We start from the raw sequence: 12,724 nt of genomic DNA on the forward strand, positions 1-12,724 counted from the left end.
AAACACTGCAAAGCTTCACAAAAAGGCATTTTGCTGTGCTGGACACAGGATGTGAACACAGCCCCTTCTTTTGGGCATTCCCTGGAATACTTGTCTAGAAATAAGATTTTATTTTTAATCAAATAAAAAGCCTAGAAATAATTAATAACCTTTATCTAAATGGGAGTATACTTCCATTTCTTTTTGTATGCTTCAACTTTAGTGAGTAAACACTACATCCCTGAATACTTCTTTCTTTTTTTTTTTTTCTTTTCTTTTTTCTTTTGTTTAGATACACAGATATACATTCTTTTTTCTCTTTCCTGCATTGAGCTCAAAATGCTTTTAAATAAAAAAGCAACTCCTCCAGGCAGCTTCTGGCACCCACTCCAATACATTTTCACACACAGAAAAGTAATATAAGGAGATGAACATATTAAAAGATATATAAAATCGATTAAATATATTAAAAGATATATATATATTGTACAATCTCACACATTTATGCTAATCAAATGCATATATTTGTCTGGAAGAGCAGGAGCTAACTCAACAACATTCTTTATGCTTATATGGTGGATAAACTTGGTTTATATAAGAACTTCCTTATGTAAGAAAAAAGAACAATCCTGATACATAGTAACACCACATATATACACATATATTTGTATGCCAGGTTACAATTTGGTCTGAAATACTCATTTAAAATCTGGTTGGTACTAAAACAAGAATATGGATTTATTTTTAAAAGCTTTTAAATAATTAAATTTAACATCTATTTTACAGTAAAGTTCCATCTTCTTTAAAAGCAATAGCTGGATAACTGACCTGCTGTCAATATCTCTATGCTTTTATTTATTTTTACCCTTTGACTAGGTGGACAGAATGCTCTGCTCCATGTGATGGATGAAAGCTTAAGATGGAGATCTGAGCCCTCAGTCATTCAGCAATGACAGACTTTTCCCAGAGCTTCTGTCAGAAGATTTAATCTCCTGAAAATTTTATAGGAGAATGGTCTCACATAGTGCATCTTAAAAAAAAAAACAGAAAAAAGAAAAAAGAGAATATAATCAGAAATAAACTAATATTACCTTCATACAGGCATGTGATAGCTTGTTGTATTTTAATGCATTCAATAGCATCTTGACTCACAAAGGGCTCCTCTGGGACTCAGATTACTGGTGTTCAGCTTTTCCTCTCTATCTGCACTGTGTCTCTATAAGCAAACTTAATGCTTAGCTGCAAACAGGAATGTACAAAAACAGCACGTGGAAAGACATTTTGTACACCTTCAGTGGAAATTTCTGTTAGAAATCCACAGCAAAACCATTATGGAAACACGAGGCTTCCAGCATTTGAAATCCCAGGTGTACTTTCACTCCTAAGGGAGCTGTGTGGTGGTGACAGATCCAAGATTATGAACTGAAGTTCCCAGACATGCAGGCAGTGCAGAGCTGCACTCCTGACCATCACACAGCCTGAGCTCAGAGCCAGAAGGATGCAGAGGTTTGGTCTGGGGTCACCCAACCTGTCAGAAAAGGAAGCACAGACTAAGCAGCCATATTCATAGGATACTGTGTAGAGCTGAAAACATTGCAGGAATACTTGCAGAGCCAGCTTTACTCTTCATGTTACACATAAACTTCCCACCTCAGCTCTCCAGTCACCAGGAAGTAAACTTGATTAAACTAATTTTTGGAAGACATGCTGGAGACAAAGGCTGCATCGTGTCACAGATAGGCTGAAGGAATAGCAGAAGAAAAGTGAATTTTAGCACCTTTATATTGTAGAATTCAACAGTTCTTTCCTGAGTACTTCTGTTTAGTCTTTTGTGGAATGAGCAAAGGTATCTCTTGTTTCTAAACAAACCTGAGTTCACACTTCATCCAGAGCATAGAAAACTATTCTAATTTATTTCCCCAGCTTTGTCATCAGGCCATAAGTCATACTTAGCAGCTAAACCCAACATACATGGTGCCTCCCCTAAATGCCCAAAGGAACTGAAATGTCCAAACACCCACCAATAGTTTCATACATGGACCCCTTGGAGGGGTCATCCTTATTTACCTCACACAATCCTGCATGTATTTTATATGCAAACCCACCCTGTGCTTTGCCTGTCAGAGACTGCCCTGGTGCCATCACTTTGCCATTTTTCCTTCCCAGGGCTCCTGACCCTTGTTTAATTGGGTTTAATTTTGCAGCAGGCAGGAAGATGAGGAATCATCTCTGATAAGCTAAAGCTTACACATGGGTGTAATCGAACATCACAGAATTAAAAATAAGGGGTATAAAATACAGTGGAAGTAAAATGAAGTGGTTCAGAGCAAGATTTTCAGGATTATTTGGATGACTGAAAATGAAATCAGGTGTTTACACAACTTCACATAGCCAGTTTTTAAACTATCTCTGAAACTTTCAGCCTGTATGTCACACAGAAGTCAAAATGCTGCCTTCTTTTTCCTTCCATCCCTCCAGTTTTCCAACTGGCATGGTCAAGAACTGTAAAAAATTGCCTCAAAAAGGATATAGAACACACAGTTCCTTCAAGAAGGCCCACAGAGGTTTTCATCAGGGTCTGATGATCAGTTTTGGGTTTGTGACAGATGACAGCTTAGCAACTGGAGGGATTCAAATCTTCTCCTTGACTGCTTCCTCAGTCACCTGTGTTACCATAAAGTTGAAGGTGTCTTTGAACTGGAAACTACAACTTGAACAAGAGATCATATCAACTCTTCAGAGCATCTGTTCTCTAGACACCTTCCACAATACACATGGAAAAATCATGGACCAAATTTTTCCAACAGTATCATGGTAAGCACAGAATGAAGCCACTGTTGTTCAGCTTTTTTGACAAACACTATTATTTATACCTTTGGATGCATTTTCTGCTTTTTTTTTTTTTAAATCACACTGGAAATACATTACGAAAATTAATTCTACCTGTGGGAAAAAACCCAAAACAAACCTGCATCCTTTTACATATAACTTTGAGATACAACACAGATCACAAATAAGCTTTGTACCACCTTCTACCCAAAATAAATTATGAGAAAGAGATTGATAGATTTCAAGGAATAGGGGATTTTTAACTAAATAGAGTTCATATGAAAAATGACCAGCTTATGAAAAGAATGAGAACTTTTTCCTGAGCTTGTAAAAATTCCACATCCTCCACTGTAAAGCATGTCAGTGATTCCTAAAGAGAAATAAGATTCTGATATTTCAGTTGTCAGCAGGGTCTCACCTGCCAACACTTTTTCTTTGCAGAGCACCAGTCTCCAAATCAGAGTTCTAAAGAATGTTGTGGCAAATCTTTTTAGTTCATTAGAAATGAATGAAAGGCAAAGAGGAAGGATTACTACCCTACATTGCCACACAAGAACAACCACCCAGGCAGACATAAACACACCTCCTATGTGATAATTACATAGCAGCTCTGGTTCCCAGTTTTATATATTACCTCATTACTTACCTTGATTAAGCTTTTATGGGAGCAAAGCAATTAACTGAAAAACATGATAAATGCTTCAAAGTTCTGTGGCATTTCAGAAGAAAGAGATCATCTATCTGTATCCAACCAGAGTTTATGGAATATACTGTGTTAGGACTGATCAGGAAGATCAAATGCTTCCCATTTGAACCTTTTCAAACATATTTCTTCTGCATATCTGTAATCTCTTTTCTGGCTAACTTCTCTTCCTCTCCCATACTATCACTACTGTCAAGTTTTTAAAACCCAAGTTGTGTGACATCCATTCAGCCTCAGCTTCACCAGGAGCCTTGCCCTGAAGGACCTGGCTCAGGAACCTGCAATGTCATAACAGCTTTGCTGTTATCACTTTGACTCAGTTCCTCCTTGTCACTGAAAATGTCAGATAAGAAAAATTCCCCCCAACATGTCTACATAATTGTACAGGAAATGCTTTTCTGATCTAATAAATGTTTGCATCTAACAGAGTGTTTCCTTTTTTCAGCTGGGGAATTTGCCTTGCTACCTTTTGTACCTGAAAAATGTACAGACACCAGGAAAAACCCATTAAACATGATTACATCATCTGACAACCAAATCACAGCATTTATTCCACTGCCTTGGGAAATACACCTCAAATACAGTTCAAAGTATTAAGTGGTCCCAGTGCCAGCAAGGATTCTGATATCATCTTCTCTGAAACACACCAACATTCTTTCAAACCAACACACAGACCTCTCAAAAATCTAAGCAACAAAACACCTCTTTATAGCCCCTTCCCTTCTCTGCTTTCCATCTCAGCAACAATAACACCAGACAGCTTAAATGCTGCTTCTCTGTCTTTGTATTTACCCAGCTCTGCTCATTTGGAGAGAAGGGAACCCACTCAGGGAGAAGAAGAAAGCCTCTCTTACTTAAATTACCTGAATTTCTTTCTACCAGAAGCTGTTAGGAGCTGTTAGAAGCTTGTTAGGAGTGAAACACCTTTTGTCTGAAGCTAACAACTCAGCACTGGGTTTTCTGGCAGAAACTTATAGATTAGGAACTAGCCTGGAGCAGGGCTTCTAAGCAAAAAAAAAGAGTTTTGCAAGCTGTTATGTGTCCCCAAATCCAGATACTGCTTATTGAAGCAGTGATTTTTATTATTTAAATCTCTGGAGCCCATTGGATGGAGTGTTTGCACTTAGAATTTTACTCCAAAGAACAGCAGGATGAGAAGCCAGTGGGCAAATTACAGAGTATGATTCCAGGTGGTGGTTAATGGTAGGCTTGAACTTGCCCCATAGGCTCAAGATAGCACCGAAAAGCTAAACTTTCTCTAGTTATTCATAATAAAATAACTTTCCCAAATCTCATGGTAAGATTTAAGGCTATGTTCACAGGACTTCAAGAAAAATGCATGTTTCAATTTGATTTTGCATCAGGCTTAGGCTGGGCTTGGGGTGTTGATAGATGCTTCCAAGGGGGGTTTCTTGTTTGCATTTTGCTTGCTTGTTACTTCTTGTAATAACTGCTTTTGATTGCTATGGAGCACTGCCTCACACCAGACACTTCCCAGATCTAAAAATAAAATAAATTTAGAGTAGTACCAGAGCAGCACTCAGATCATTTGTCAAAAGGCAGAAGGCAAAGCACTCCCTGGTAATCTAGGGCTGACAAAATTGTTCTATTTCCTTTTACACCGTTGCATAACAAAAGAAGCTGAACATGCAAACATCTGGCTAATTGCTAAACAAGAAACTCATGGATTCAAAACTAAAACTAGAAGTCTGGTTTCTGTGACAAGGAGCACAAAATGATAGCAGTGCCTGCACCACCTCTCAGTACCACGCTCACCATCTCATTACAGAGAAGCTTTGACCATTTCTGGATGAAAGTCCTACCCACTCTTTGCCACTTTTCAACAAGTATCTTCATCACAAAGCTAAAAATTACCTTGGCACAGAACAGGAGAGGTGATAAGACCAGCAAATCCAGTAACTCATTTTTTGAATCCATGACCTCCTCAGCCACTTGAACATAAACTAGGAATTAATCTCAAGCCTCCACTTCCTGGCTTAGCTAGAGTTGCCTCTACTCAACTATACTTGGCTTGCTCTGTCCTGTCTTCTTCCCCACCCCCCACACTTTCATTCTTAACTGGATTTTTGCCAGGGAATTCAGCTCATGGGGTGGAACAACACCCAAACATTGCATGAGCCATGGGGCAAAGTGCTGCATAACCCCAGCTCTGCCCCAGCTCTACCAATGGGACAGAGGTTTTTGTAGCCTCTCTGCAGTATAGAGAGAAAGAAGAAGAAGAAAAAAAGTCATTTAAATCCCTGTTGTATATAGTGTGAATGGGAAGTAGCAAGGCTCTCTACACTGCAAGAAATATTTCTCATTCTTAGAAAGTGGAAAGGTTAGACAGACAGCTGCCTATTTTGCTGCCAACTGATATTTAGAAGGATGTGTTCTATAAATGCCTGATAACCACATTATCTATATATTGAGATAAAAACATAGGGCTGAAGGCAGTTATAATCTCACAGAAGTTCCCTACTTATTGCCACAGCTACTGTACAGCCAAACAGGGGGACTTTAGTATAGGAAAACCCAAGTTCTGTACTTGAAGATCTGTTAATTTTCTGTTTTAAGAGGACAACAGCATTTAATTTTCTCCTACAATGTAGATTTCTAGCCACACAAATACTTACTCCACTGTATGATTACTCAGGCTCCCTCCTGCATTTTAATTTTCTGTGCTGTGTTCACAGCTAGTGGTTATGAAATTATGTTGTTTTATTTTATATCTGACTAGCTGCAAATAAAGATCAATCATTGTTACCAACCCAATTCAGGAAGCAGTTAAATGAAATTGTTATTAAAAGCTCTATAAGTATTGGTAATATTTTTCAAAGCAAGTATTTTTGCTTAAAGTCTCTAAAGAGACAATTGCAACCAGGCCAACCTGATGCTCCACAATCTGTTTTTGATTTTGTTGCCTTTATCTGCCACCAACCTCTGTTCTTGATTTGAGTAAGTACAAGTTAATTTATTACAAGATTTTCTCTGCTTGCTCTTTCTACTCCCCTTAAGTTTAAGCACAGTACAGATATTTCTTCATTCCCTTGTAAGGATTTTCTAACAGCTGTAGCAAAAATCAGGAGGACATCCCAGTTTACAGGAAAGAAGAAAACATATGCCTACTCTTTTGGCAAATCATCTGTAAAGTCAAATATTTCTGTCTGCATGAGAGCTTTGCTACATGAACAGTAAAACGCTGAGTTTTATGCTCAACTCTTGAACTTTAATTTGTCCTAACAGATGTATTGCATCCCTTTCCATATCCTACTATTCAGAAGTAATATTTATGTGTCCAAGCTACAGACTTAATCAGCTTTTTAATCACTGCTCTGCTTCATAAGCAGTTCTGCCCAAGAAAGTATTTGGTACAAGAGACATTTCCAACAGCACTGGACCCAAAGCACATTCAGTCATTTTAACTCAAAGCTTCTGAGAGCAAGAGAGAGGCCTGTTAAAAACCTATGAAAATGTAATAAAACTTGTAAATGATCTAGAGCAGAATGGCAGACTGCATGTGGCAATGCCCCTCAAGAAGGGACATTACTTTGGGTGACAGATAACTACTGGAATGTAGTTTTCACAGCAGTTTCTGGAACTTCCTCTGTGATTTCCATCTTCAATAGCTGTTTACGTTTTGCACTGTCAAACTCCACAGAGTACAATTTGCCTTAAGTTTACTTTGCATGCCCTGAAGGTCTGCCAGCACTGCTGTCATCTCCTAAAATGGGCAGGTTTTTGTATTTCACCAATTTTTGAAGCCTATGCTACCAACTTGTATTCTTGATTAATGAAGATGGCTTGGTAGAAATGTCAGAATAGGAATATTACATTGTGTCATGTCCTTTTTATGTGCTCTGAGGCTGCACCTGTAAGACTCCAAAGCGCATGTCAAAGGGATCCTTGAAAGACTGAGCTAACATTTGAAACCTGGCACCTGGTCTCATGCCAGCTGCAGGAACCTGTGCCTCCATTCTGACCTGGGAGGCTATAGCTGCCAAAGGATCAGAAGAAAATCACATAAAAAAATGCAGAATGGACAATTTCAACAGCATTTTACAATGTGTTCATTATATGTTTTAAGAACTTAGCAACTATGGAAATTTTCATTTACTAATTCTTGAAGCAGAAAAACCATTTTGGGCCAGGTCCAGCAAATGCCACTTATTACAGATCAATAAGCAGTGTGGTAGGGGAAGGCCCTTCTGCTTAGATTCTGCTTGGCTTAACACAGAGAGGAAGATCTAAATCCAAATGAGCCTCACTCCTGGGCTCAGACTGCAATGGAGGTTCCTCAGCTCTGCACTGTCCTTTGTGACTGTGTCACAAAAATGCAGAGATGGATGAGATGTTCTCACCTTGAGGTGCCAGGAAGCCTTTGCCAGGTTCTTGGCCATACTGCAATGGAAGCAAACTCTGAAGCAGTAATACCAAGATGTTTTCTTCTCTAGCTTGTTCCTATAAATGTAATAATTTTACCAAAATCTAAGGGATTTTTTTAAGAATTATTTTCTATTAGCTTTGAGCTCAAGTTGGTTTGCATTAGAAATTACTTCAAGGCCCTGGCTGAACCTAAGCAGTTCCCTTCCTTCCCAAGTGAGTTTTATAAGACAAGATGCTATCTGTGCCCATGTTGACTTTCCTCCTCTTGTTTCTGCAGAACACATGTTCTCCAGTTTATCTAAAGGAGAAAAAAATTACATTTCCTTTTAGACTTAAAAGTCAGAAAGGCAGTGTTCTGCATCTTACCCTGACCACCATGAAAGAAGAAAAATTTCTGGCACCCCATTAGGAACACCCAGAATCATCCCAATGGCTCATATGGCAATATAAATAGCAGGGCTTCATTTCTAACTTTTCTGGCACACGTTCATTCTGTGTTGGCTGGCCCAGCAGTATCTAGCAAGTGTTCCTTGCTTACGTGGAAATATTTCTTGGATTAGAGCTCAGTCTCTCTGTGCAACATATTTGTTGAACTATGCAGTAATAGAAATGTTATTTTGCCCTTAATCATTGGCAACATGACTGAACTGTCTTGGATATACATATGATATTAAATATGATGTATAACAAAAAGCACTGTATTAAAAATTTGTATTGAGTGTCAATGGTTTGAGTTACAACCTTTAAAATTACACTTAATGAATCCTGTAACATTTCACTTACTTGTGTTTCTGTCTATAACAAACACTGAACTCAGAGCTGCAAAAGGAGTCCCATGTTGACTCTCATCATAAAAGGATTCACTGCATTCATCCTACGTAATCCTACATAATTTCCAGTTTCCAAGTTTGGGATCCTTCAGTATTTATTTGGCTACAAAAAGAAAGCTGTGTCTCCAGATAATGAAGGAAAGGAAGGTTTTCTTTTCCTGGACCATTTGAAGTCTAAGAATATTTGATTCTTTCACTGCTTACAACTAGGCTTGTAAAAGATCAAAAACATTTTTGCCAGACTAGTCTGCTGTAAAGGCTTATTTCTGATTTTTAGCACAACCAGTGACCATAAAGAAGGAATTATCCTTTGAGAAGCAATTGAATGCAGTAATTAAAAAACAGACTACACATTATTTCATACAACAGGGAGTGGAAAGCTATTTCAATCTGAAAACTACTGTCTGTATACTCTTGGTTTTAGTCAGAAGACTTGGATTCACCTAGAAGCTGAAGATCTGTTTACAGAAAACTTCATCTTACCTTCTCACTTTTTCACCTGTTCTGGAAGTCAGCAGGCACACAGGTTGCCCTTAATAACTGTATCTGATTTCATTTATACCTCATTATCCAAATCAAGCACCAAGACAAAACAGAGTAACACAGATTTTTAAAAGCTTTCATTAGGTCTCCATTGAAATTTATCTTCATGGGAATCAAAATTTCCTCCTGCTAGGATCTGAAGTGAGTCTTATAGTAAATACAAATGAAGAAGAATCTTGATAAACAGTCTTCAAACAATCCTTAAAATATTTTCTTATTCTCAAAGGCCCATAGGTACAAAGCAGCAGGATGCACAGGCAGCAAAGCCTAGAATGCCAAACACCGTTGTAAGAAGGGGATTTGGTCTTTTGGTAAAGAAATTAATTTTTGCTCTGCCTGAAATGCAGTTTTATATGTGGACAACAGAGAGCACCTCCACCTGAAACAGTGAGTAACCTACCAGTGTACTCTGCTGATTTTGGGTCCGAGCTATGCCTTTTCTATCTCCTAGCCACTGTTACCTTCAAATCCCATTTTCTGGACAAGCACTTAAGAGCTAAAAAAAGCTAAAGGTGGTCATCAGCACCAGGATTTTTCACTTTTGCTTTAAAAGGTCTCCAGGCACATATTCTGTGGGGGACCTAATTCAACAAGAAAGTGTTGAGTACAGCCTAATATTTCTACTAGACTGGGACAGACACAAGCTTTTAAAATACCAGTCCCAGGTGGCAGGTGATTTCCCTCCTCAATAAATGTAATCCTCATTAAATTTACAACTCTACTAATTACAGCCTTTTGACTTTCTCCCTGCTGCTGAGAGAAATAGATCTTGGCACCGATACATTAACAATGCTACCAAGGGTGAAAATGAGCCACCAACATTGCAGCTATGAAAATGTGTAAGCAGTACTGACTGCTGGGTTTATATGTAGATGTGTACATGACTATATCACTACTACTCACAGTGATGCAAAATTTTTACAGGAGAGTTATTATTTCTACTGAGAATATTCATCTCAACTTATTTACATAAATAATAAAAATGTCTTTTTTTCCAGTTATTTCTTCCTGCTAATTACTAGAGTAATACATGTTGAGCTTAGGATATTTTATAACCTGGAGAATTAAAAGGATATGTACACTTGAACTTATAAAAATAAGTATTCTGCTTTGTAAGGTATAAGACAACTATGGATTTCAGAGTTTATGTGGGCATTGGTCTACAGATACTCTGGTATACACAAAGGACATGCACAATGGCATGAGTTTATCCACCTCACTGACCTGGGCTTATTATTTAAGACAGACCATGAAAGGAGAGATAAGAAAGTTAAAAGTTAAGCTAAAAGTTGTTTGTTTGGGGAACATGATGATATGACCAGATGTTAAAGCAGAGTTAAGTGTGATCATGATATGTGTTACAATTTTGTCTCAGAAGAAAATATGGGAAGAGGGAACACTCAGCTGTTAGAATTCTATGATTATTGGTCTTTCATAAGTGCTTTTTTTCCAGACATTTGATGTTTATCAAAACAACATATTTCAGCTACAACAAACAATAGCATTTCCCTCTTAACTTGGGATTGTATTATTACAATCTGTCTAGTTTCTCCTATGCAGTGAAATGCTTCTCCAAATAGCCTGCAAATGGAAGCAGGCTATTTATGCCATATGTGAGCTATATTAAAAATATGTTGATGCTGGTGAGAGAAATGTTTTAAGAGGGATGGATACGCTGCATTTCACAAAAGTCTTTTGGATACTGCCATGAACAAATACAATGCTCACACCACAAGTTCCTCCTTAAAGGGATAAATTCTTAAATACGAGGCTTGAGCGTGTGAGACATAAGTCTGTAGATTTAGCCTTCCAAAAAACCAAAGGACACTAATGCCACACCCACCCTTCCCAAAATCTGGGCTGTATAACCAACCCCTTTTGGGTCAGCAAGCACTGACAGTAATTCCAGCAGCCAACACTGCCCCCCAGTGTGGGCTGTTTCAATTCGTTCCACAATGACTTTTTCAAGCTGAACAAATACATTTGGAGTGCATCATTGATTCTGTCATTCTATGACTTAACTTTCAGAAAATAATTTCTAAACCTACCATTTATCAAGTGTTAATCTCCTCTCTATGAATTACTGTAAAAATATGAAGGACTGTGTAAACACAGGAATACTGGTTTAATTGCTTATATTTGCTTTATGTTGTGCAAAGTAATTTTTAAAAGCTCTAGAGGCTGAGTGGGTCAGCTTCCCTGATCTGTGATATGGTGTGGGCTATTCTTCTGCAATTATATTACTATGTATATTAGCTATATGCTTACAGAGGTCTAATTAAAAAAACCTGGTAGAACATACTAATTAAAGCACATAGCTGTCTCCTCAGTGAACACCATGAGCTTGTGCATAAGAAAAGCAGGTGTAGTTGCATATAAAGACAATCTAAAATTCACTAACATCAACATGAGTGTCTTCAGTGGAATTTGAGAGTCAAAGGACTTCATATTTACATATACTGAGCACTCAAACTACAGTCTAATACAAATCACAAAAAATTCATCCCAAAAGCATCAGGCTCTAGAGAAGATTGCACTTCATAATGCAAAACTTCTTCAGGAGTTTACATTTCATAAGGAAAAGGTGTTGCTAAGCAGCTGTTGCTAGCAATTGAAAGATATTTTCCATTAATTTTGGACTGATCATCATTCAAGAGCACCACACACATAATTTAATGTGTGTCTGCAAGAGTTCAGTATTTCTACTGCTGCAGAAAGCATTGCAGAGAAGAACTTCTGCAGCCTAAAATGCAGACATCTCAATATGTGAAGCCTCAGAGATCTAGGAAACAGAGCTGCTCAGAGCTGTACATCTCAGGGACTGCTTTTAGTAGATTTTGTGCACACATTTCACTACACTTTTGTATGGATACTGTTCTCCATTCTTATATCACACAGAACATTCTTCTAATACAAAGAAGCATGTATTTTCCATTTGTCATCATTATTCAGGGAATTGATAGTGTGAAGAAAAAGGTTACAATGAAGAGCAGTGTGGTCCAAATGCAAACTATAGTACAGTAAGCCCAGTTTACAATCAAATTCCAGCTTGCTAAAAATTATTCTGTTATCAGTTTTCCTAGGGCACCAGTTACAGTACATGCATTGGAGAACTGTAAGTGTCATGGAAATGCAGTGTTTTGCTGCTCTAGGAGGAATAAGCAATATGGGTTTGACCTGCATGTGTGGAGCTGAAAATTCATACTGAGGCTGTGGGAGAGAGAGGAGGGCAAGTCCCAAGGTGCCAATGACAAGGCACTAACTAGCACCAGACAGTCAAGGCACTGTAATTCTGTACCAAAACACACTCTGGAGAAGAAGGCTGGAAGGCACATTATGATCAAGTAGGTAGGCTATGATTTCACCTTCAATTGTCAGCAGACAAATGAATCATCTCATTGTTTCCAACCACTGTGATGCCTGTGTTTGTAGCTGTACTTGGCTATCAGGCTGT

Source organism: Calypte anna, chromosome 4B (genome assembly GCF_003957555.1).
Source record: "Calypte anna isolate BGI_N300 chromosome 4B, bCalAnn1_v1.p, whole genome shotgun sequence".
NCBI classification, from domain to species: domain Eukaryota; kingdom Metazoa; phylum Chordata; class Aves; order Apodiformes; family Trochilidae; genus Calypte; species Calypte anna.